Source organism: Gastrolobium bilobum, unplaced genomic scaffold (assembly GCF_033153095.1).
Source record: "Gastrolobium bilobum isolate Gb01-03AN ecotype WA unplaced genomic scaffold, APGP_CSIRO_Gbil_v1 utg11904, whole genome shotgun sequence".
Taxonomy (NCBI): domain Eukaryota; kingdom Viridiplantae; phylum Streptophyta; class Magnoliopsida; order Fabales; family Fabaceae; genus Gastrolobium; species Gastrolobium bilobum.
Genome location: NW_026898972.1, coordinates 39,554 through 65,862, shown reverse-complemented (window position 1 = coordinate 65,862; position 26,309 = coordinate 39,554). Strand labels below are relative to the sequence as shown.

The following is a 26,309-nucleotide window of genomic DNA, read 5'->3' as shown; positions in this document are numbered from 1 at the left end:
AGAGGTCCCCTAGGGACGTGCCATACGCCATTTTGAAGGTTGAGATGTCCTCTACCTTGTGTCAAAATTTAAGGAAAATCTGGGTTGATATTCGGCCTGAAAAAAATAGAGAAACGCGAACTGCTCATGTGCCACTGCACCTGAGGCAGATTCTGGATCGGATTTGGGAAATTAATTCCCGCTTCGTTTCTCAGTCAAATTAAGCGTGTGATATATCAAAATGAATTTTGAGATGTCTAGTTTGTAGGATAAAAATTTGAGAGCAAATGGTTGAGTGGATTGAGTGCAGTAATTCGAGTAATGTGAGTGGTTTGGAGCTGTTTTTGGGGTTGTTTGGGCTAATTGCTTATCCAACTTCAAACGGCGATAACCGGAGCAAATGAGCTCCGTATTGAGCGTATGATAGCTTGTTAAAAAGGGAATTAAGTAATACAAAAATATAATCTGAGAAGAAGGGTTGGTTGCGATCGGTTTGGTCGCAGAAAAATTTAGAGTGAAACATGTTCGAATTGGTAAAAACGTAAAGTTGGAAATTGGCTAAGTGAGTTTATGGGAACTCCTTAGTAACTTATAATAAATGATGTAAATTATAAAAATAGTTTTAATAAGTCTTCCGCAAGAGTTTACGGTTACGGTCACAGCTTTTAATTATTACGCCTTTTTATGTTTTAAATGCTCGCGTAATAATCGGAAAAAATTTATTCGCGTTTTTATAAATGAATTGCTGTGATTGTAACTGCGCTTAATATCATAATTAATGTTAACAATACCGGTACGTAACGGGCTGTTACAGTTAGGGTCACGAGCCCTATATGAACCCTTGTTACGATGGATTGATTTAGTTTTACTCATTTATATAATTATCTTTGTCTCTACCTTGTGCGTATTTTCCATTTTCTTTATTAGAACTGATCAATCTGATAGTTGAGAATAGTTTGAGTGTTAGAAACCTAGATAGGAATATTGGGGTTTTGATCTTGAAAGGGGGTAGAATAACAATTGGTATGCATGCTAGGAATAGATGTGTATTTAATTGCGAATGCTTAAATTATTGCGTTCATTGCTTAATACCATGAGGAACATTGCAGGAAATTGGGGTTCCAATTGGGGATTAAAGGGTTAACCTTGCAAGGAATTGAGGGTTAACTAATAAATATTCTTAGATAATAATTTATCCGAGTAATTATATGAATAAATATTGTGAATTAATCCAAAGTAAGAAGTGGGGATCATAAGGTGAGTGCGCTCTAGCTACAATGTTTTTGTCATATTTTTAAAATCAATTCTCATTGTTATTGTTTTATTTCTCTTAAATAAAAATTCAAAAACAAGTCTTTACTTTTATTTCTTATTGTTACTCAAAATCAATTCACAATTTTTCCAAACAACAAACCGAGTTTTCCAACTTAAGGGGACTGGTTATTGTAGTACTTGGTTTACAATCCCTGTGGAGACGATACTCTACTTACTTTCTATATTACTTGTGCGATCGGTATACTTGCCGGAGAGCATCAGTAACCTCACCCTAGGTTTAATGGGAAGGTAACGGAGACGAAAGGAAATGCATACGGCAACCAAATATGTGTAATAGGATGATCAAGTCACTAATCTAACTAGTTCTGGGGCAACAAAGCATTGCTAGTGCTCTGTGTTGTCATTAAATGGGTTGTGGGCTTGTTGGGTCCGAGCCCATTTATGTTAGTGGCTATGTTGGACCTAATGGGTCACACACTAACACCTTATTGTCATGATGATCTAGCATTAAAGGTATTGGGCCTAATAATGGTTGTTAGCCCATAAAGAAGTTTGGAAGCCCACCTAAAAGGGAAAAGGGCGCATGGATCATGTAGTGGGCTTGGATGGTCCAAGACATTACTAATTAATTTAATTAGTTAAATTAATTATCAAATATTTAAATTTTGAATTTTGAATTTGAAATTTGAAATTTGAAATTTGAATTTGAATTTAGAATTTAGAATTTAGAATTTAGAATTTAAATTTAGAATTTAAATTTAGAATTTGAATTTAGAATTTAAATGTTTGAAGGTTTGAATTTAAATGTTTGAATTTGAATTTGAATTGACTATGAAAAAGTTGTTTCATAACAAAAGGATAAGATAAGATCTTGTTGGAACAAATCCCTTGTATCAAGAGGAGATCTTTGGAGATCACCAAGGGCTGTTTGGGGCACTGTTTTGGTGTGATTATAAGTTTCATCTAGTCAACCAAATAAGCTCCAATCAGATTTAGTTGGTTGAGAGAATCAGTGAGTGAGTTGGTTCAAATTTGAATGCAACTGCTCAACGTATCTGGACCCCTTTTGGGGCTGATGGGGCGCATAGATGGCTGGCCATATGATGGCCATTAGGTCAGAATTTTGACTAGATAAAGATCTAGTCTCATGAGGATTGGATGGTATGTTGTTGGAAATTTTGAATTGCAACAATTCCACCCTTTCTCTCCCTTTATGTGCGCCATTTGTGATCAGAATTTGTAGAAGAAAATCTGATTGCATCCTTGCTTCCTCTCATCCTTTTGGTGCGCCACTTTTGTTAGGTTTTTCCCTAAGTGTTTTGGAATTAACCTAGCCTTTTCTAAGAGCATCCATGCCCCACTTTTGTGAAGTTTTTATGCTGAAGACTTCACTCTTCTAAACACCTTTACCTAGCCTCCTCCTTCACACATTGGACGCCTAGCAAGCTTTTGTGGTGATCAATTGGTGGCTTTTCAAGAAGAGTTCTTGCATCTTGACGTGGGGTGGTGTGGATCAACGTTAGAGGGTTTGAACCCTTCAAACCTGACACTGATCTCCTTGGTGTTTGAATCATAAACAAAGGTAACATCATGCTGTCTTAAAGCATGAATCTTGATTGCATGTGTTATTTGGCTTGAAAATTTTTGTTTTTCATCCTCACATGCCTACGGCCTTCAAGGCCATTTTCTTTCAGACATACTAGTCCTAAATATTATTCTAGGAATATTCATACACTTATTATAATTTTCGGGATATTTCATCTGTACACACTTATACCGTGGAGCAGAACTGGTATCTGCACTTTTCGTCAGAAAAGCGACTTTCAACATTATTAATCACTTACTATAATTATTTAATCCCTCTCATAATTCTTCAAGGTCAATTATGAAATTTATCTCTTAACTCATAATTAAATTAATTAATTTCCTAATTTAACGGTGCGAGTTCTTACAACCTATATTTGACAAAGGAGGTTTGGATCGATCCAGGTTTTGTGCTTTCCACAATGGACTTGGGCATACTACTGACCAATTCTGGGACCTCAAAGATGACGCGGAGAAATTTGTTAGGGATGAAAAGCTACGTCAATATGTTATCAAGATGCATGGATGGAAAAGTAATAAGAGGAAATCCAGGGGCAAAAGTAGAAGCAAGAGCTCGGCTCGTGAAAAGAAAAAGAAAGAAGATAAAAATAAAAAAGATGATTCTAACAATGATGAATTTCCATAAGCCGAGTTCGAATGTAATGTGATTAGTGCTCTTGGCAGAGGTGAAGATACTATAAGTGCGAGAAAAAATATCTCAGAGAAATACTTTCAGTCAGAGATCGACCAAAGTTCAAGGAAGACGAAATAAATCGGATCCTCCTCTACTTTATTTCACTAAAGAAGATATGCAAGGTGTGCTACCAAGACATGAAGATGGTCTGGTAATTACAGAAACCCTGGTTAATTGCCGGGTTAAAAAGATCTTCATAGATGCTAGCAGTTGTGCAGATATCATCCTTTGAAATGCATTCACAAAAATGAACCTGAATACAGAAGATCTCAAGCCTTGTAAGACTACCCTGATAGCCTTTAATGGTGAAAATACACCCCTAAAGGTTACATAGATCTCAGATTGACTCTGGGGACAAAACAAGCATTCAAATCAGAACAAGTAAGGTTTATTGTTGCTGAATTCCCATCTCCATATAATGTGATCCTAAGAAGACTAACCCTACATAAATGGGACATGGTGGTCTCAACAAAACATCAGAAGCTGAAGATGGTGAGAAATAAGAACGAAGTCATTACCATTCAGGGAGATCAAAGAGAATCACAGGAATGTTACTTTGAGGTTGTCAAAGAAAATAAAGGTGGACACTTGAGTCCACCCCGGATTAGTCCAGGAGATAAATCCGGCAAAAAGATAACCCCTCACCACTCAAGTAAACCAATTAAAATGGTTGAGTTGGATATGAGAGAAGAAGCTGTTGTCCCAAGACTAGAACTAGATGGTGAGTTAGAAGACCTTATCCTAGGAGATGAGCTTGGTCAATTTACCAAAATTGGTAAGAACATTAACTCTGAGGTCAAAGCCGAGTTGGCCGAGTTTCTGAAAAATAATAAGGATGTCTTTGCATGGAAATCATCCGAGATACCTGGTATTGATCCCAAGTTCTGTTTTCATAAGCTGGCAATATATCCCAAATCAACTCCAGTAGCACAAAAGAAAATGAAGCTGGGACCAGAAAGAATGCAAGTTTTGGAGGAACATGTGAAGGAACTACTCGATGCCGGGTTCATAAGAGAAATACAATACACTACATGGCTTGCTGATGTGGTCATGGTGAAGAAGCGCAGTGGGAAGTGGAGAGTTTGTACGGATTACACTGACCTCAATAAGGTGTGTCCAAAAGACTCTTATCCAATGCCCAACATAGACCAACTGGTAGATAATTCAGCTAGTCCCAGTTGTTATCCTTCATGGATGCTTATTCTGGCTACAATCAAATTCCAATATACTCAGAAGATCAAGAGAAAATAGCCTTTATTACTGAGAAGGAAAATTAGTGTTACAATGTAATGCCTTTTGGGATCAAAAATTCAGGAGCCACATACCAAAGGATGATGAACAAGGTGTTCGAAGATCAACTCGAAAAAAATGTGAAAGTGTACATAGATGACATGATCATTAAATCATCAGACATGACAAGTCATGTACGAGATTTGGACCAAACGTTTCAGAAACTTATAGCTTATCACATCCGTTTGAACCCGGTCAGATGTGAATTTGGAGTCCCAGCTGTAAAATTCTTAGGTTTTATGTTAACCCACAGAGGAATTGAAGCAAATCCAGATAAATGCAAGGTGGTGTTGGACATTAAAGCTCCTAAAAATAAGAAAGAGGTTCAACAACTGACAGGTAGGCTGGCTACCTTGACCAGATTCCTGCCTAAGTCGGCTGAAAATGCCCTCCCATTCTTTAAGTTACTAAAGAAAGAAGCTGAACATGGATGGAACCCGGATTGTGAATCTGCGTTTGAAAAAATAAAGAGATGCTTGGCAGCCCCACCAGTATTGTCAAAACCAGAACTGGGAGAAATCCTGATCTTATACTTGGCTGTTGGAGAGGAAGCAATAAGCGCAGTGCTGGTAACAGAAACGAGTAAAGGCCAAGAGCCAATATATTTTGTTAGCAGGGCTCTACAAGGACCTGAATTGAGGTATCAGAAGCTATAGAAAGTGGCATTCGCCTTACTCATCACGGCGAGAAGACTACGATCATATTTTCAAGGACATCAGATAATAGTCAGAACTAGCCAACTGATACGACAGGTTTTGCATAAGCCGGATTTGGCTGGGAGAATGACTAACTGGGCAATAGAGCTATCTGAATACGACATAATGTATGAAACTCGGCATGCTATTAAGTCACAAGTTTTGGCCAACTTCATAATGGAGCTCACCCCGGTAGATAAAGGAAGTCTAGAACCAAACGACGTTCGGAGGGTATACATTAATGGATCATCAAACAACAAAAGGAGTGGAGCCGGTATAATACTTGAAAGCCCAGAAGGGGTTTCAATAGAACACTTCCTATATTTGAACTTTCCAACTTCAAATAATCATGCAGAGTGTGAAGCCCTGATAGTCGGATTAATGCAAGTTAAAGAGCATGGGGCTATAAAAGTAAAAGTTTTTAGTGATTCCCAACTCGTCACTTCCCAAATTGATGGCAAATATAAAGCCAAAGGTCCTCTGCTGATGAAATATTTGAACAAAGTCAAAGAAATGATGACTGAGTTTGAAGAAGTGATAATCACTCATATTCCTTGAGGAGAGAACAACAGAGCCGACATCTTGTCTAAGTTGGCAAGCACTAAGAACCCGAGTAATCACAGAACCGTGGTTGAACAGAGCATTGCGGAGCCGAGCTGTGTGATGGTGATCACGTCGATCGATGATTGGAGGCAACCAATAATTGCTTACCTCGAAAGAAGAACATTGCCAGAAGACTCAATGGAATATAAGAAATTGATCCGAGATGCAACACAGTACACAATCGTGGAGGATCAGTTATATAGGAAGAGGTTGCACTCCCCAATGCTGAAGTGCCTAAACTCAGAAGAAGTTGAATATGTCCTAGTCGATATACATGAAGGAATTAATGGCCAGCACATAGGAGCTAAAGCCTTAGCCAAAAAAGCTCTTCGGGCAGGGATTATTGGCCGACCATGGAAGCTGACTCAAAAGATCATGTGAAAAAATATAGCAACTACCAGAAACATGCTAGGATGATGCTTTCACCCCCAAAAGAGTTCAAATACATCTTGGCTCCATGGCCCTTCTACAAATGGGGAATGGATTTGCTAGGACCATTCAAGGCTACTGAAGGACAGCTGAAATGGCTCATTGTAGTTGTTGACTACTTCACAAAGTGGATAGAAGCTGAACCTGTCACCACTATATAACCTTGGCTCGAGTTCAAAGATTTTTTGAAAGAAATATTGTTTCCAGGTTTGGAATACCAACCGAGGCGCTGACCAATAACGAAACTTAATTCACTGACAAAAAGTTTCAAGAATTAATGAAGGACTTAAAGATCAATCACAATTTTGTATCTGTAGAACATACCCAATCAAATAGGCAAGCTGAAGCTGCAAACAAGGTAATTATGGATGGACTCAGAAAACGCATAGAGGATGCTAAAGATAGCTGGGTTCATCAGCTATACTTTTTTTATGGGGGTACAAAACAAGTATCCAAACAGCAACTGGAGAAACTCTATTCAGACTTACCTATGGATGCGAGGCTATGATCCCGGTTGAGAAAAGAGAGCCTTCTTGGAGAAGGATTAACACTATCAAGCAGAAAGAAGAAGAAAATAGTAAGGTTCTTGCAATCGAGATAGACCTGATAGATAAAGTCAGAGTCACGGCACATTGCGGAGATATTACAACCAAACAATTGATAGCAGCTAGATATAACAGAAAAGTAAGACCAAAGGCGTTTGAAAAAGATGACCTGGTACTTAGAAGAGCAAATATCGGCAACAAGAAACTCTGAAAAGGAGCGTATATCCTGGAAACGACAGAAGGAAAGCCTATCAAGAGAACATGGAATGCGGATAAACTAAAGATGTATTATAGTTAAATCCAAGTTCAATGGGCCGGAGTATATCAGAAAATTATTTTGCTTTGTAGGGATTATTTAAAGCCGACTATATCGGCAAATTCATGTAATTAGTACTTTTGATATTACTAAATGAGGAATTTTTCTTTTCAAAATCTATCCTTATATGTTTATGATGCATCAACATATTATAAATCTAATATATAAGTGTGATTTGTCATGCTGAATTTGATCAAGTCGAAATGCTCTGTATTATGGTTGAAAAACCAGACTAGGACATGTGACAATATTTCCTTTACCTTGGATAAAACCGGGTTGCAAAAACCTGGATCATGATTGAAGGAAACAATGCTCACCTTCATAAATAGTAACTTAACAAAAAGTTAAGTTAAAATTAAAAACGTCCTGGAAAATGACAAAGAAAAATACGGAATTCATATGATATATTTTGACCACGGCCAGGTCAATAGATAGTACTCGAGATGTATATCCAAGTTAATGATATAATCCATCTCGGATGAAAGAAAAATCTTGATAAGGTTTAAAATACTTGGAAATATATCTAAGTTATCAAGCAAGCATGAAATATAGATGTGTAAAACCTTATTGCCAATATGAAGTTATTATAAAATGCAACAATATGTCAGGAAATATTAAAAATAAAAGATAAGAACCCAGCAATATTCATTACAAAATCAAAAGGGGCTCAATGGCCCCAAGAAAATCAAAAATTACAAAATTAAAACCGGCATCCCGGCTCTTCATTTTGTTGGCACCTCAGTTTGACCGGCTTGCTCACCATCCAACCCACCAGCCTCATTAGTAATATGTTCACCGATTTCTCCAACTCACCTCGATAGATTTGAACATCGGTCTCGGCTTCTTTCAACTTACCCTCAATACGTTCAAACATGATTTTGAAATCCTTCATGGACTGAACATTACCGACATGCAGAAGTTGAAGAGAATCATGTTCTTGTTGGAGAGTTCTCAAGTCCTCCTTCACCTTCAAAATCTCAGCGTGAGTTTTACCCTTCTCCTCCCTGGCTGCGCTCATCTCACCCAAAGTCCGAACATATTTGTTTTTCAAAGACAACAAAAGGCCTGGTCAGAGTAGCCATCTTCATACAATTTAACTCAATTTTTTCTAACTCCCTCACCTCAGAAGGAGTAAAGGGAGTAGAATTAAAGAAATGATCTGATGGAAAAATAACATCACGAAAGTCACCACTAAACTCAGACTGCCAAAGAGCATTCTTCGAAAGGCCAGTGGCAAGAGGAGGAGCAGTAACCAAACTCGGGTGGAAGCAGGGGCACCCTTATCAATCGGGATCCCCTTGCTTTTCTCCCTGGCAGCCATCTTCTTGGACTTGGGCTCTGGAATTTTTCTTTTTCGGGTTGTCAAGTCGACAACCCGACCTTCTTACCCCGGTTCAAAGCAGCCAAGAAGCTTGGTTGCTCATTTTGTTGGCCTTTTATGTCTGGAACTGCAAATAGAAAACATGGAACTATGTTATAATCAGACACCATTTCACAAAAATGCATAAATGAGTAAATAAAAGAATCATACTCATTTCTAAATCAAGTTCCTCTTGAGATTTGAAAATAAAGGAGGCGATACTAGCATGACCATGCGATTGGACATATTTGCCCATGGAGATAACCGTGTCAATTTCATCATCTCTACACTCGGTTTTCTTGAAGCGATAGTTTGACGGAGCAAAATTATAATGGTCAGGAGATCAGTACAAAGGAAATTTCCCTTCTACATCCTCTGAATCAGAAGATCGAAGGAACCAGGGCTCTTTTCCGGGTTGAGCAGCAACTTTAAAGAAATTTTCTCTAAAATTCTTAAAAGTATCAGAGTAAACATTAAAGAGTTTTCGTGAAGGGCAACCCCAAAGGGTGACCCGACCCTTCTTCTCTGGTGGTGCACGGCCAGTACGAGATGTAATGGCCTGAAAAAAGAAAAAGAAGAAAGAAACCGTGCAAGGTAAAGTAAGGTAAGCACAAAGGCGTTCAAACGCTTTAACAAAACCCCAACCATTTGGATGGAGTTGAGAAGGGGCTATATGAAGATGATTCAAGACACAAATTTGAAACTCGGTTAAAGGAAACTGAATGCCGAGTTAGGTAACAAGATCTCGGTAGAAAAAGAAAAAGGAAGAATCATCCGAGTTCCTCCTCGAGCAAACTGGCTCATCTTCGTACAAATGAACTATATCATAATTTTCCAAGTTCCTGACATTGTGCCCGGACATATCCTCCACGCTCATCTAGGAGGTAGTACTCAAACCTCATAAGTTACCCAGGGATATTGGGCTATTAAGGAGGCAGGAGGAGACTCGGAATTTGACTCAGCAGAACGAGACTCATCTATAATCTTTGGTGGAGATGACGCCATAAATACTTAAAACAAGGAGAAACATAATCAGAAGAAATGAATAGGCATACCTGAATCAAAAAAGCCACTAGTATTATAACCACTAGTGGATGAAGATGTAGATTTATCTGAGACTGAAATCGGATCATCTGCATCACCAGAAGCCGAGGTAGATCCCGGAACATCTTTGTGACGACAATTGGCCAAGGTAGACTCGGCTAGAGAGTCACACCCCTTCTCAATGAGTTTACAACTTTAAAAGACACAAGAGTAGCATAGTCCAATCTGTTTAGGCTTGGAAGGTTTGAGAAGAGCATGGCAAATGGATGATACATCAGAACTCGGATGGGAAGTGACATTGGAAGGGTATAACCCGATTTGGGGAAAATATTGGAGAATATGTCTATTAACAAAAGGACGACCTCTACCCCGACCAACAGGGCTTTGAGGAACTGTAGGGTTTGATAACCTGGATCTATCTATACTACTACTTCTGCTGCGGTATCCACGAAGCACGGCTTCGCGTTTCTCCTCTTTAGTACGGGGTAAAACCTACAGGTACGTTACGCTTTGTCTCTTACTATTATGCTGTCATTGTGCACACACACATCCCTTTTGGTGAAGCCGTTTATAGTTCTTCTGTGCACAGTGATCTGCTTGACTCGAGGGTATTTAATCCATAGATACCTTGGAGATGGCACCTAGATTCAAAAGCAACATACTAGCCTATTAGGCTAGACATTTTTGTCTCCAGGACATAATAGTAATATTTTAGCTTCTTAGTTCTTGGGCTTTAGCCCTCCTAATGTACAAAAAAAAGAAAAAAGAAAAAAACAATCTGCATCTTATCCTTAAGTAGGCTGCCCTGTGACGACAACTTGGTAACAGAATAACGAAAGTGTAAGCACACAATTTTATCGAGTCAATTTAGAAATGATCAATGTTAATAAAACAAGTCCGACTCGCCCGGGTCGACCATAGAACCGGTAAACTGGTCATATAACCAGTTCGGTGTGACCCAGCCGATTTTCGTGAGAACCGGTAACCCGACTCGATTCCAAAAAAAATTAAATTTTTTTTTTCAAAGAAATAAATATGGACATATTTGAGTATTTTTTACTTATTAACTTACATAAGTTACGTACCTAGAATACTAATATTATCTCAATTATGTACTATGCAAGAAATTTTGATTTGATTTATAGTTAGAGATATCGTTTACTGAACCTGAAGCCCCATACCGCGATCATTATATTTTTGTTTGATCTTTTATTGGATAATAATGTGGGATTTATTACTTTTTATATTAAAATATTTGAAATTTTTTTATCATTTTTTAGATATTTGAATATGTTTATAATTTTTCAATATAAATTATAAAATTGCATATAATTACCGGGTCGTTCGGTTCAACCATTGACCCACTGGTTGAATTAGTGATCCAGTGACCTAGTACTTCGACCAGGTCAATTATCGGGCCAATTTTAACAATATTGGAAATTATATTATACAAATATTGTTTTAATTTAAAAATATATATTTAATGTAACAAGTGAAATATTAATTTAGTTTTGGGAAAAGTGTCTCAGCTTCCACGACAGAGCAAAGTTATCTGGCGAAGATGTATCTGTGACGGATAACTTTATCTATCATTGCGGCAGATTCGAAGGACTCTTTAGTTTTATATATTTTGATTCAATTGATATTTTGGCCTAACTCATAAGAAGAAAAGAAAAAATTAAATTAAAATTAATCTCTTTGTTAATAAAAAATAATACAATACAAAAAACTATATTTTATTTTGTTATTAAAATAATAAAAAAAATAATGAATAATTTAAATGGAAACGTAAATATTTTAAATTTTTATTACTTATTAATCAACTTACAAAAGTTTATTTATAATGGGCAAAAAATAAAAAAGAAATAATTTATGCTTTTTTATCATCTAGTCACAAAACAATAAATAACATAAAGAATATTATTATAAATTTTACATTATAGTATTTAACTAGTGTATTACCCGTGCCGATGCACGGGGGGATAGGATCAATTTGTTTGTCTCGTAAAAGTTTACCTAAATTTAAAATAAATATTATGAATAATATTTTTTTGTTAAAATTTAATAGAATGATGTAGGAACAAACAAAAAATATATATCTTTCTTCAGTCTCAAATTAAATAACAATGCTGAGCTGCACTACAAAACATATTCTCATATGCAGGTAACAAAACATGTATTATTAACACGACGATGATAAAATAAAAATATTAATTAATAAAGACTTAATTAAAATTCAAAATATCCAAGTGATTTGCAACTTAATATAATGTATTTGTAATAAAAAAATTTAAACGTTGTGCTTGACATCAAGGTAATAAAAAAGATGTGTAACGTATACTTGCAAAAGTTATAAAACGCATTCTGCGATTCACTCTTAACGCAACACATAAAAGTATATTGCTGCATTTTACCTTGTCATGTGATCATTCAAAAATTACAAAGTTTGACTCATCTTCTTTCAGTATTTTTCAGAAATGAACTTTCATTTAGAAAGATCAAATTTACAAAATAATAATACATAAATATTTTTTGCAAAGATTTGTGTCGTTAGTATTTGAAATTTTTCAAATTTGTATTTACAAAAATTAAAATCAAAATTAGGAATCTTATATTATAAAAAAAGAAGGGCAAAATTTTAATTTAATTATAAAAAAAATTTGGCAGGCCGGTCCTCCGGACCGAGACCAGTTTGCAACATCTAATTGTCAGCATTATATACAAGTATGTAATACATTTTTATATTTATCCACATAAAAAAATTCTTATAGTTGCATCTAAGTTTTTATATTTGATCTCAGAGATGGACATCCATTTATTACAATCAGATTTATAAAATAATAAAAAATAAATAGTTTTTTGCAAGGATTTGTGTCCCTAGTATTTTGAATTTTAGAAATTTATATTTACAAAAATTGAAATCAGATTTACAAATTTAATTATAAAAGAAGAAGTATGAAATTTTAATTTAATTATAAAAATAAGTTAATGGGTCGGCCCTCCGGGCCGAGTCCAGTTTGCCACCTCTAACTATCAGCATGCAATAAGTTTTTATATTTATCCACAAAAAAATATTCTTATAGTTGCATTTAGATTTTTATATTTTATCTCAGAGATGGACTTTCATTTATTACAACTAATTTACAAGATAATAATAAATAATTTTTTTTTTGTAACGATTTGTGTCGTTAGTATTTGAAATTTTACAAATTTGTATTTACAAAAATTAAAATCAGATTTAGGAATTTAATTATAAAAGAAGAAGGATGAAATTTTAATTTAATTATAAAAATATGTTGGTGGGCCGGCCCTGCGGGCCGAGGCCCAGTTTGAAACATCTAACTATCAACATGTAATATGTTTTTATATTTATTCGCAAAAAAAGGTTCTTATAGTCGCATTTAAGTTTTTATATTTTATCTCAAATTTGAACTTTCATTAGTGCAATCACATTTAAAAAATAATAATAAACAATTATATTTTGCAAGGATTTGTGTCGTTAGTATTTGAAATTTTATAAATTTGTATTATAAAAATTAAAATCTGATTTATGAATTTAATTATAAAAAAAGAAGAATAAAATTTTAATTTAATTATAAAAATATGTTGGTGGGCCGGCCCTCCGGGTCGAGCCTAGTTTGCCACCTCTAACTATCAGCATGTAATAGATTTTTATATTTATCCACAAAAAAGGCTCTTATAGTTACGTTTAGGTTTTTATATTTTATCTCAGAGATGAACTTTCATTTATTATAATTAGATTTGCAAAATAATAAGAAATAATTATTTTATTGCAAGGATTTGTGTCGTTATTACGAATTTTTTTCTCTTTTGGTATTAATTTTTTAAGTTAATTTATTTATTTATTTTCTTTTATAGTATAAATATGCCATTTCTTATTTTTTAACAATTATGCATATATTTTTATAATTTAAATATTTTTTCATTTGATCTATAATTTTATATTAAATTTAAATTTATTATATATATATGTATATATATCTTTGCACTTCATAAACATTAAATGTTGAATAAATGTTAAACATTAAATTAAAATTAAAATTTAATATTATATATAGGTGAAATTTTATTATTATAATATATGATATTTTATGTCTACAAAAAAAGTAATGAGAAAGTAAATGAGCTATCTTCAAGTGATAATGAGAAAGTAAATGTCTACATTAAATGATGTTGAGATATTATATATCTTCTAGTGATATGTATATATATCTTTGCACTTCATTCCGTTTTATTATAAAATTGAAAATCAAGATTTCAGAAAGCAGTGAGATATTATTAATTTGAAAATTTCAATGCAAAAAGTAGAAGGACATTAAATGAGTTGTCTGCCACCAACAATTGTTAACATATTTTCTGAATTGAATTTAATTACAAATTCGATTTTATTTAATATTTTTCTTTTTATTCTTTTTTACCAAAGAATGAAATGTTTTAAATATTTTGTAGTGTGAACAGAAAGCTGAAAGTGAAGGACAAAGCGACATGTCAGTAAACTTGCCAAAGAATGGCATTCCTTTAGAATATACTAGTGAATTACCCGTGCGATGCCCGGGAAAAAAAGAACAAAATCGTTGTCGCCGTCGTTGGTGTGTCGTCTTACTGGTAAATCCACACGTTGATCTTGATATGAAACTCTTAATAATAATATCTTAATAAAAAATAATTGTATTGTTATAATTTTTAACTTGAAAAGGTTGTAGCATTCAGAAAGATAAAAAAGTAAAATAAAATTTTGTAGGATGAAACGTTTAATTGTATCGAGTAACCTTCATGTCCAATTGCAAAAGTGATAAATAGAATAATGTCAATGTAAAAACAATTTAAATGTCATAATGTCAAAACTGCTCACAATTAATAATTCACAAATAACATGATACAATTCGGTGTTCCAGCAAAATATCTCTGACATCAGCCTGCTAACTATAAAAGAAATAAAAACAGTATATGTTAGCATAACATATGATTTAGCGAATAAAGAACAGAAGAACTGAACAGGTAATTGTCAGAAGTACTATTCAATGTGGTTTTTTGCTTTTGAATTTCAGAATCATATTTCAAAAATATAGTATAAAAATAATCAAAATCCAACGCTAATCAACATTTGAAAAAAAATATAACTTAAGGAATGCAGATTTTACCTGTACCAAAGAGCAACGTTATATCCAATCGACTGAAGCAATATAAATTACAGTAATCTCTGAAATACTTCTTTGTAGACTATGTTAAAGGTACTGTTTGTTACACAACCATCATCATCAACTATCAAAATCTTCAATCCCTTTTTGCTTTTTACTCGGGATAGTGCCACATATAATTGCCCATGATTAAAGACTGGCCTGGGTAGATAAATTCCAACATGAGAAAGCGATTGTCCTTGACTCTTATTGATTGTCATGGCAAACGAAATGACGAGGGGAAATTGTCTTCTTTGGAAATTTACAGGAAAAGAATGACTTGAGGAGCTCATTGTCATTCTAGGGATTAACACATTTTCTCCCATATTGTTTCCTGTAAGAACAGTTGCCTCAACCACATGATTGCCTAATCTTGTAATAAGCAATCTTGTTCCATTGCATAAACCTCTTGATTGGTCAATATTTCTTACTAGCATGACTGGAACTTTGACCTTCAAAATTAATTTATGATCCGGAAGCCCAGAACAGGAGAAGGTATTTAAGATCTCAGGTGAGAATTCATCATCCTCAAGGGAAGAATTACCATCTTGCTTCAAAATATTATTTGAACTTAAATATATTCTTTCGTCACCTGGAATCAAAGACATTAAGTTCTCATTTAAAATAGAAACATCTGCCAATTTTGGAGTCAGAATGGCACGTTCTTTAAGGAATGTGGGTTCTAAAATATGATCCAAGATATCAGGGTACACAAAATCCATCAAATCTGAAAGAAGCCAATACCTGACTTTAAGAAGCCAATCAGAAAATTCCTTTATTTCCATTAAATTATGAATGTCACTTCCAGAACTAAGCCGCATGTTCTTGGTCAAAGTTAATAAATGATAATGAGACCAAAGACAAGAAGAATTAATGGTTGCATGGACTATATCTTGTCTGCTTCCATGAGGAACAACAGGTAAGATTTTCCTGAAGTCACCCCCAAGAACAACAACTTTCCCACCAAATGGTTTATCAACACAACTTGAATCAGAAAATCTAAGAACATCTCTAAGTGTTTTGTCTAGAGCCTCAAAGCAAAATCTATGTACCATTGGAGCTTCATCCCAGATGATTAGCTTTGTTTTCGCCAGCAATTCGGCAATATTAGAATCCTACCGTATATTACAGGTTGAATCCTCAGTGATCTGAATTGGAATACGAAATCTAGAGTGTGCTGTCCGGCCTCCAGGAAGCAAAAGTGATGCAATCCCGCTAGAAGCAACATTAAGTACAATTTCGCCTTTTGATCTAATGGATGCTGACAATGTATTCCAAACAAATGTTTTTCTTGTACCACCAAAGCCATATAGAAAAAAGAATCCCCCTGTACCCACTGAAACTGCTGAAATTATCTTGTCATAGACAACTTTTTGCTCATCTATAAGGGAACTCATTAGTCTTTTATGTTCTTCAACCAAAAAAAATCTGTCATACAATAATTCATCCAAGCACTAAGCAATTGTGCATATCAAGCAAAGATACACCAGTGATGCAGGGCATTAAAGGGTAATCAGAAAGACATTTTCCATTACTCTGTAGCACTTTATCAATTTCAGCAAGTGTTGTGTTTTTTATTTGTTCTTCAGTAAGATTTGCATCTGTAGAAACGTGGAAAACAATGAAAAAATGACAATTGAAAGTACAATTCTAACAGGACTCATGGTACATAATTTTTACCACAAAAAACAGTATATTCAACAGAAAAAAATAATGATAAAAAAATTATAATGCATACGATATGTTCATAATGAATACCTGGATGTCCTACTGTTGTTCTATGTCGATAAAGAACATCGTCAGAGAGAAATTGCCAACACTTCCCCCAAACATTTTCAGGTCTATTCATTGAGTTACCGAACAACAACAGAGCAAAAAGACGTCTAAGATAAGAAGCTGACTGCCAAGAACTTGCCTCCTTAATTGCATCAATGTATTCATTGTCATCATCCAAAAGTCCAAGAGAATAGCAAGCATCTTTAAATGTTGGAAACATCACCCCATTGATAGTTCTCAGGTCCTCGTAACTTGTGAAACCCTTTTTAAAATTAAGAAGCATTCGAAGATAGGAATCTTCTCCACTATTTGCAGAAAAATGATTTATTCTTCCAATTGAGAATCCTTTTTTTCTAGGATGCCATTCTTGACTATTTGCATTATAAACAAAATGAGTTGGATATTCAGCATAAGTAAGATGCCTACCTTCTGGAAATTTTTTATTTGCATCCATCCAACTCTAAAAAATTGATTGTCTAAACTCCTCCCTTGTCTTTACTTCAGATATTGATGCAGTATCATGAAAAACAACGGTCTTTTCATTGGGTAAGTGAAATGGCAATCTCATCACATGGGGGTTTCTGTAATGAATTTCAAATCCAAATATTCTCCAAGCACCTTCACATGCGGATACATACCTATCATAAATAAAGAATTATGTTAAATGGAGTCTAGTATAAAAAGTAATACATGCACAGTAATTCAAAAGCTAATGGAGATTAATTTCAGTACCTACAATCATAAAACATTTTAATTTCATCATCTGAATGATGTATAGTAGCAGTAACTCTATCATTTCCTTTATGAATGTATTTAAAAGATATTTAATAGCACTGGTCTGACAGGTATATTCCACATTAATATGAGCCTGATACTTTAAAAGGAGTTTTGCATTATAAGGCACAACAAAACGATTATCAAGTTCAACACCATTTTTCTTTGCAACCCTCCCATTATCTCTTCTCTTATAATGAGGGAATCCGTCATCATCAATAATCGTACGGGAACAAAAACCCTTTGGAAATTTCTTTGTACACTTTCCCTCCTTCATGCAAGGTGACTTGTAATTGTTAGCACCACAGGGACCATGCATCATGTAACTTGTGACAGCAAGAAAGAGAGAAGGATGGGTTTCCTTGTTAGGAATCTCTGCTGAAATCAATCTATCAATATCAAGTCCACTGTTGGGCTTGTTAGAAGGGTGCAAGAACAACAGAATATGAGCATGAAGGAGTCCACGTTTTTGAAATTCAATTGTACAAACATCTGTTACAGTTCAATAAACGATGAAAGGCTGGATTAGAAGACAATAATACATATAGAGCATTTGTGGGTTCCAGTAAAGTTGTAAAAATTGATTTTGCCCATATACTTACATGCATTAACTCTGCCAAGAACATGTTCTTTTTTTAAATCATGGAGCAATTGGTCTAACTTGAACTTGAAAACTCTGCAAAGAATATCAGGTCGATCTTCAGCGTTTAAGTTTCTGGCCCTAAGAAACCGTGTAATTTTTGGCCACTTAGGATTGCAGGTAATTGTTATAAAAAGATGAGGATATCCAGCCCAACGGCAGATTGCAAAAGCATCCTTACAATTCTCAGCCATATATCTAGGTCCGCCTGTGAATGAAGAAGGAAGAATAATACGCTTTCCAGTTTTAACAGCTGCATCCTCCCCTTTATCCGATGCATGTATTATATTTTTGTACAACTCTGCCCTTAGTTGATTTTGATTATGGCAAATGAAAATAAGACGGTCATACTCAACCATAGTATAAGCATCAACCAGGAATTGCTGGAATAGTTTTCTGGAGTGAAGAAGAATTTGGGACTCCCCTGATCTCATTTGAAGCCTAAACGAAAAGAATTCTTTCATGCTAATCGTTGATCTTGGGTTTGTCCTACCACTGGAAATGGAAGCACGCTGGACATCATCGCGATAACCATCCTCTCCATAAGGAAATAACAAAGGATATTGTAAGCCAAGATATAGGGGATGCTTGACATCAATGCGCTGCAAAAGTCCGGTTTGTGTCTCCACAATGATGTCTCTGTCACCCATGATGTTGTCTATATCTCCTACAATTAAATCAACAACTTCAGATGCAGAGGGAAGATTATAAACTCTTCCATCGCTACCACGCTTTCGAATAAGCCTCAACTTCACCCCATTGAAGTCATCTTCCTTATAACGGTCTCTAGCATACCGAAAAGATTGCGCAATTCTGTTGTGCTCATCTAGCATTTCCTTCAAAGATCTCACAATACCGGGATCTAGGATGTCTTCATTGTTTGTGGGACTGCATTTCCAATAACATGTAATCGTTAGTAAACTAACTATAATAACACAGATAATACACTTCAATGCACAAAAAATGCGAAAATAAACAAAGAGCAATGCCTTAGAAAATCCAATCTATTGTCAATTTCATTCTCGGTATTGTAGATATAAAGTTGAGCAAATTTTGGAGACGTGTTATCAGGCGGAATAAGGCTGCCCATTAAATGATGAACCTGTCCTCCAACTCGAAAACAGTAAGGTCCAAAACCTTCATTTACGGATCTATCAACTTTTGCACCGAAGGAGGTGAAGGCAAAAATCATGTTGTACGTTCGAATATATCGTAAAAAATGACGGCTCCTTATATCTTCATTATTGTGCAGTTGAAGCAATGTATCCGGAGCCATTTTTAAAGAAGGAAGTTTAACTTTTCCATTGCCGCAGCACAAACCGAACTCAGGCGTGCATGACTTTCTGTCTTTTTTAAGTCTCTCTTCATACCACATACTTGCTCCACAATGCGTGCAGATGAAAGTGGGATCCCCAACGTCCCAATAATCTACATATATTCAAAGAGCAAAAAGTCATATTACAAAGAAAATTATAATTCAGAATAAAAAATAATCAAATTAATTTATACAACGACCTTCGTTGACAGAAGATATGTCTAACACAGGCTGATCGGGTGAATTGGTGTCTGTAGCAAACACGGCTTGGTTAAAAATATAATAGAAAAAATACATATTCTTGTCAAACATCATTAAAAAACATTGAGCGAAATAGTATACGTTGATCTTACTTTGTTGACAGACATAAGTTGAAGTACTACTTGGGCAGTTATCATTCCCTGACACGAATTTCTCTTTAGATAACACAGTAACAGTTGAACGCATGGTGATTGCATCCTCATCATTAATCTCTATTCAAACATTAAAAAATACAGATTGGACACCCTATTAAGCATTGCATTAGAAAAAAACTAAAGAGAATTGAGTAATGACGTATTAAATGTTTAAACTCACAGGTAAACTAACCTGTTAAATCAGCCATTCTACTAATGGAATTGAGTGTGCTTGTAAATTTCTTTGAATTCTTCCTCTGAGCAATGATTCCTTTGCGTCTCATCCTAGCATTTTTGCTATCTACAAAAAAGATAAGAACTATAGTATTATTATAATAATTCATAATAAATTTTTATCATCTTATTCTATAACATGATATATCGAAACAATAAAAGGATTTTTTCATTAAAGATTACCTCGATGTGGATTTGAATTATTAACTACTTCAGCAGTTGGGGAGGGAAAAGTTAAATTTGTTCGTACGTCGTTTATTTCATTAAGCCTACTCGGTCCAGACAGTCACACGAAATTACAGTAATGTGCAATTGCAAATTTGCAGCTCTACAAAAAAAAATGAAAAATGTTAAATAGTATACAAAATAAAATAAAATAGTTCCCCACATTGTCTACTGCACATGCAATCGTTCCCCACATTGGTTACTTGAGAAATGCTAAATAGTATACAAAATAAAATTAAAATGTTAAATAATAATAACACACATGCTATTCTTACTGATAATTTTGCTGCACAAGAAAAAATGATAAAGAGAACTTGCCTGGGAAAAGGAGAAGCAGAAAATGTAGGAACATTTTCTACACAATAACGAAAACAAAAATCAGATGGTAATATACTTCAACAAAGAAAACGAAGCATATTGTTTCTGCCGTACCATTCAGTGCAAACCTTTCATGACTGTGTCGTCTCTTTCGCGAAGTAGTTTTCATTGCTGATAGATTACTACTCATTATGGGATGCAAAGGAAATAAACAAAAGGGTTTGCAAATGAAGAAGCAAAGTTGATATCAAAATATTAAAAAACAAATATTAAGGCCTTGGTACACTGTCAAAGTTCAACACATGATAATAGGCCACAGAATAAGAAAAATGTCAATAGCTCCTCGTTACAAAAAATCGACCAATCTACCGCTTTTATTGGCATTTATTAATTTGTTTAAAAATTTAAAAGTCCAACACACTAATTCGAAATTCAGGGGAACATTAAAAATAACTTCAAACGAAACGTTTAATGCGCCACTTACCTTCACATTGGAATTGGTCATCTCATCTAATGAGTCAGCTGATTTAAAATTTTGAATTTTGAAATGGAATCACTCACCTGTTTTAATGATTCAGCTATTTTTACATTGAAATTATTAAATATTTTAAAATACGAAAAAAACGGAAAATTAATTTTTTATTCAATTAAGTTGTGGTGTAAAATTTTGAATTTTGAAATGGAATGACTCAGCTGTTTTTACATTGAAATTATTAAATATTTTAAATATTTTAAAATACGAAAAAAAAACGGAAAATTAATTTTTTTTTTTGGTACATAAAATTAATTTTTTATTCAATTAATTTTTTCAATTTTTCTTTAAAAATCGAAATTCAATTTTAATTTCTAATAATTTAAAACAAATGTGGTGGCAGACAAAGCATTTAATGCGTCATTTACCTTCACATTGGAATTGGTCATCTCATTTAATGAGTGAGCTGATTTAAAATTTTGAATTTTGAAATATAATCACTCACCTATTTTAATGACTCAACTATTTTTACATTGGAATTATTAAATATCTTAAATATTTTAAAATACGAAAAAAACGGAAAATTAAATTTTTATTCAATTAATTTTATTGATTTTTCTTTTAAAAATCGAAAATCAATTTTAATTTCTAATAATTTAAAACAAATGTGGTGGCAGACAAATCATTTAATGCGCCGCATACCTTCACATTGGAATTGGTCATCTCATTTAATGAGTCAGCTGATTTAAAATTTCTAATAATTTAAAACAAATAAGGTGACAGACAAAGCATTTAATGCGCCACTTACCTTCACATTGGAATTGGTCATCTCATTTAACGAGTCAGCTGATTTAAAATTTTGAATTTTGAAATATAATCACTCACCTATTTTAATGACTCAGCTATTTTTACATTGGAATTATTAAATATTTTAAATATTTTAAAATACGAAAAAAAAAACGGAAAATTAATTTTTTATTCAATTAATTTTTTCGATTTTTCTTTTAAAAATCGAAAATCAATTTTAATTTCTAATAATTTAAAACAAATGTGGTGGCAGACAAATCATTTAATGCGCCACATACCTTCACATTGGAATTGGTCATCTCATTTAATGAGTCAGCTGATTTAAAATTTCTAATAATTTAAAACAAATGAGGTGGCAGACAAAACATTTAATGCGCCACTTACCTTCACATTGGAATTGGTCATCTCATCTAATGAGTCAGCTGATTTAAAATTTTGCATTTTGAATGGAATCACTCACCTATTTTAATGAGTCAGCTGTTTTTACATTGGAATTATTAAATATTTTAAAATACAAAAAAAACGAACAATTAATTTTTTCTATTTTTCTTTTAAAAATCAAAAATCAATTTTAATTTCTAATAATTTAAAACAAATGTGGTGGCAGACAAATCATTTAATGCGCCACATACCTTCACATTGGAATTGGTCATCTCATTTAATGAGTCAGCTGATTTAAAATTTCTAATAATTTAAAACAAATGAGGTGGCAGACAAAACATTTAATGCGCCACTTACCTTCACATTGGAATTGGTCATCTCATCTAATGAGTTAGCTGATTTAAAATTTTGAAATTTGAAATAGAATCACTCACCTGTTTTAATGACTCAGCTGTTTTTACATTGGAATTATTAAATATTTTAAAATACAAAAAAAAAAACGGACAATTAATTTTTTATTCAATTAATTTTGTTGATTTTTCTTTTAAAAATCGAAAATCAATTTTAATTTCTAATAATTTAAAACAAATGTGGTGGCAGACAAATCATTTAATGCGCCACATACCTTCACATTGGAATTGATCATCTCATTTAATGAGTCAGCTGATTTAAAATTTCTAATAATTTAAAACAAATGAGGTGGCAGACAAAACATTTAATGCGCCACTTACCTTCACATTGGAATTGGTCATCTCATCTAATGAGTCAGCTGATTTAAAATTTTGAATTTTGAAATAGAATCACTCACCTGTTTTAATGACTCAGCTGTTTTTACATTGGAATTATTAATATTTTAAAATAAAAAAAAAACAGACAATTAATTTTTTATTCAATTAATTTTTTTGATTTTTTTTTAAAAAATCGAAAATCAAATTGAATTTATAATAATTTAAAACAAATGTGGTGGCAGACAAAGCATTTAATGTGCCACTTACCTTCACATTGAAATTGGTCATCTCATTTAATGAGTCAGCTGATTTAAAATTTCTAATAATTTAAAACAAATGAGGTGCAGACAAAACATTTAATGCGCCACTTACCTTCACATTGGAATTGGTCATCTCATCTAATGAGTCAGCTGATTTAAAATTTTGAATTTTGAAATGGAATCACTCACCTGTTTTAATGACTCAGCTGTTTTTACATTAGAATTATTAAATATTTTAAATATTTTAAAATACGAAAAAAATGGAAAATTAATTTTTTATTCAATTAAGTTGTGGTGTAAAATATTGAATTTTGAAATGGAATGACTCACTTGTTTTAATGACTCAGTTGTTTTTACATTGAAATTATTATTAAGCAATTACTAATAATGAAATTAATTGTTAACAATTGGTATAATGGGGAAGTTCAAATGACATCCCTAAAACACATCGTACTAAAGAAATTCACACGTCGTACTAAAGCTGATAACAAAATATTAAAAGAAATTTTTTTTGCAAACTTTGTTAAAAATGAAGAAGCGAAGTTGATATCAAAATATTTAAAAACAAATATTAAGGCCTTGATACACTGTCAAAGTTCAACACATGATAATAGGCAACATAATAAGGAAAATGTCAATAGCTCCTCGTTACAAAAAATCGACCAAAGCATAGTTACAGATTTTCTTTCTGCTCCAAAGTGTCACCGGCTGCAGCATCAAAACTGTGCCAAAATAAACAACAAGGCACACAGAGTGAGAGGGATGAAATTATAAATCACGTAAACTTTATAATATCTATAGTCAGAACTTAACTCTTTCTCCAGCTTTATTTTTTTAAGAGGACGGACAACTGAACAATTATTTTTATCTTCAACAACATCACCATACTTCACAGACGGTGACAACAAAGTGAGAGAAATATCAGCATCATCAGTACTATCACAAGTTTGGCTCTGAACATCCTGTCAACAAAATGACTCTGACCGCTATTAATATAAGGATACGGCAATCAAATTTTCCAATTATGTCAATAATACCAACTCACCACAGCTTTTCATGACCCTATCGACATAATAGTATCATCAGAAGGACTGTCAAATACAGAATCATCCTGAAATGTTTTTTCCATAAACGCAAAAAAGTCATAACTTTGAAAAGTATAGGTTATGAATAATAATAAAAAACAAACATTTGGGTCCACCGTGGTCTTCAAAAATGATATGATAATACTTTCACGGATGCAAACTTTGGCCACATGATATTTTAGCTCACTGTATGAGTTCAAATTGCTAATTTTGACATTCACTTTAAACAACATAGATCTATCTTTAAGAACGTTCAACTCTTCCGGATAATGTTCTAAATCTGCACCCTACAAAAAAGGAAACACAGCAAAAGAAGTACTAAGGGTGTTAAAAGTTTTGAGAACCTCACTAATTAAAAAATTCAAAGTTTTGAGAACCAAACCCGCTTAAAATGTTGCTCGCGCAATTCAGCAGCAGTCACTCCTAATAAAGAAAGACAGTCTCTATCAAATAGTACGAAAGAAGCAGAATCCGTGTTATCAACAACTCTGACTTGAACACTGAACCTAAAAAAATAAAAAATTGAATTTTACATCAGTCACACAGTGTGCATGAATAATTTTTCGATAACAATGGCAAATCAAAAAATGGCTTACTTCGGAGTATATTCATTCCAATGTTTCTGACAGTTCTTACAATACCATTTCTCAAAATCTTCGCACACTGAATATGGACATTTCTTATAGGACTTGTACCACCAGTTGTATTTACTTTCGATGGATTTTACAGTTCCATAAGTAATGCAAGTAGTAGCATCTATGCAATTCTTAATATCAGTAAGAAATTTCCTCTCTGTATCCTTGAGAAAATCATTTTCATAAGAATATGAAGATGGGCTGGACAACTGAGTCAACATCTGACTACTTTCCATCAGATCACCGGAAAGCCTGGAATATAAAAATATATAAAAGAATGAGTGAACAGAGCAAAAGAAATGCCTCATAATTTCTCACGGTAGCCCACCTTTTTTTGAACTCTACGATCTCAGGTATATTGGAATCAAAAAGAATTTTTGTCGTATACTTTGTATTAGCTATTCCAATCTTTCCTGGAAAAAAAAAATGCTACGTAAATAAAAGAAAAAGTAAAACAGCAAAACAAAAAAATAAAAAATTAGAATTTTAATCACAAAAAAAAAGTACCCCTAAAACCCTTTATCCTTGCAAGCTGAAGTATTATAACATTTTGAGCACTCTGATTCTTTGCTAAGAAAGTTTGGATCTCATCTACGTATGACTCCCACAAAGTGCATTCAAGTTTCTGACCCCTATCATGATATAGAAACAAAAGACACATAAGAAATGATGTAAAATCCCATTCTCTTTAAATTCAAAAACACATAAGAAATTACATTACAATACTATCAGAAATATAGATATCATAAATACCTCAGGTTGTCAAGCTCCACGACAACCATTTTTGTATTCCTACCAGAGATGACATGTTCACGTACTTCCCCAATTCCAGACAGCAAACCAATGACGTCTACACAACAAATAACATGGGTTTCAGCCTTACGTCCTATATACAAAATCTTAATTGAAAGCGAATAACACAATACACCAATCCCATCACCTATTAAATAAGGAGAGTCAGAGGATTCTTTCTCAATAACGTCAAACTCAGCAAAATCAAAACCACGCTCAGGAATCGTAGCATCAACAATGGATTTCACGTCCGTTCTCAAGTTGAAAGACAGACGATATTCATGCCGTGTTGGCCTGAAATTACCCGTATTCAACAACTCCAAATTTTTTTATAAAATAAGCATCACCCTCACGAATTTTCTTCTGAACCTGCAAAGTACCCTTGGCCGTAGCATGGATCCTTCCACCCTATAAAATGATAACACGCAACAAAGCAAAAAAAAAAAAAAAAAACAGACAA

The 26,309-nt window shown here is 33.6% G+C and overlaps 1 pseudogene; it reads right to left on the bottom strand.

Moving 5' to 3' along the window:
* Positions 1-9,113: 9,113 nt before the first annotated feature.
* LOC133285943 (uncharacterized) lies at positions 9,114-25,066 on the bottom strand (annotated as a pseudogene).
* Positions 25,067-26,309: the final 1,243 nt, after the last annotated feature.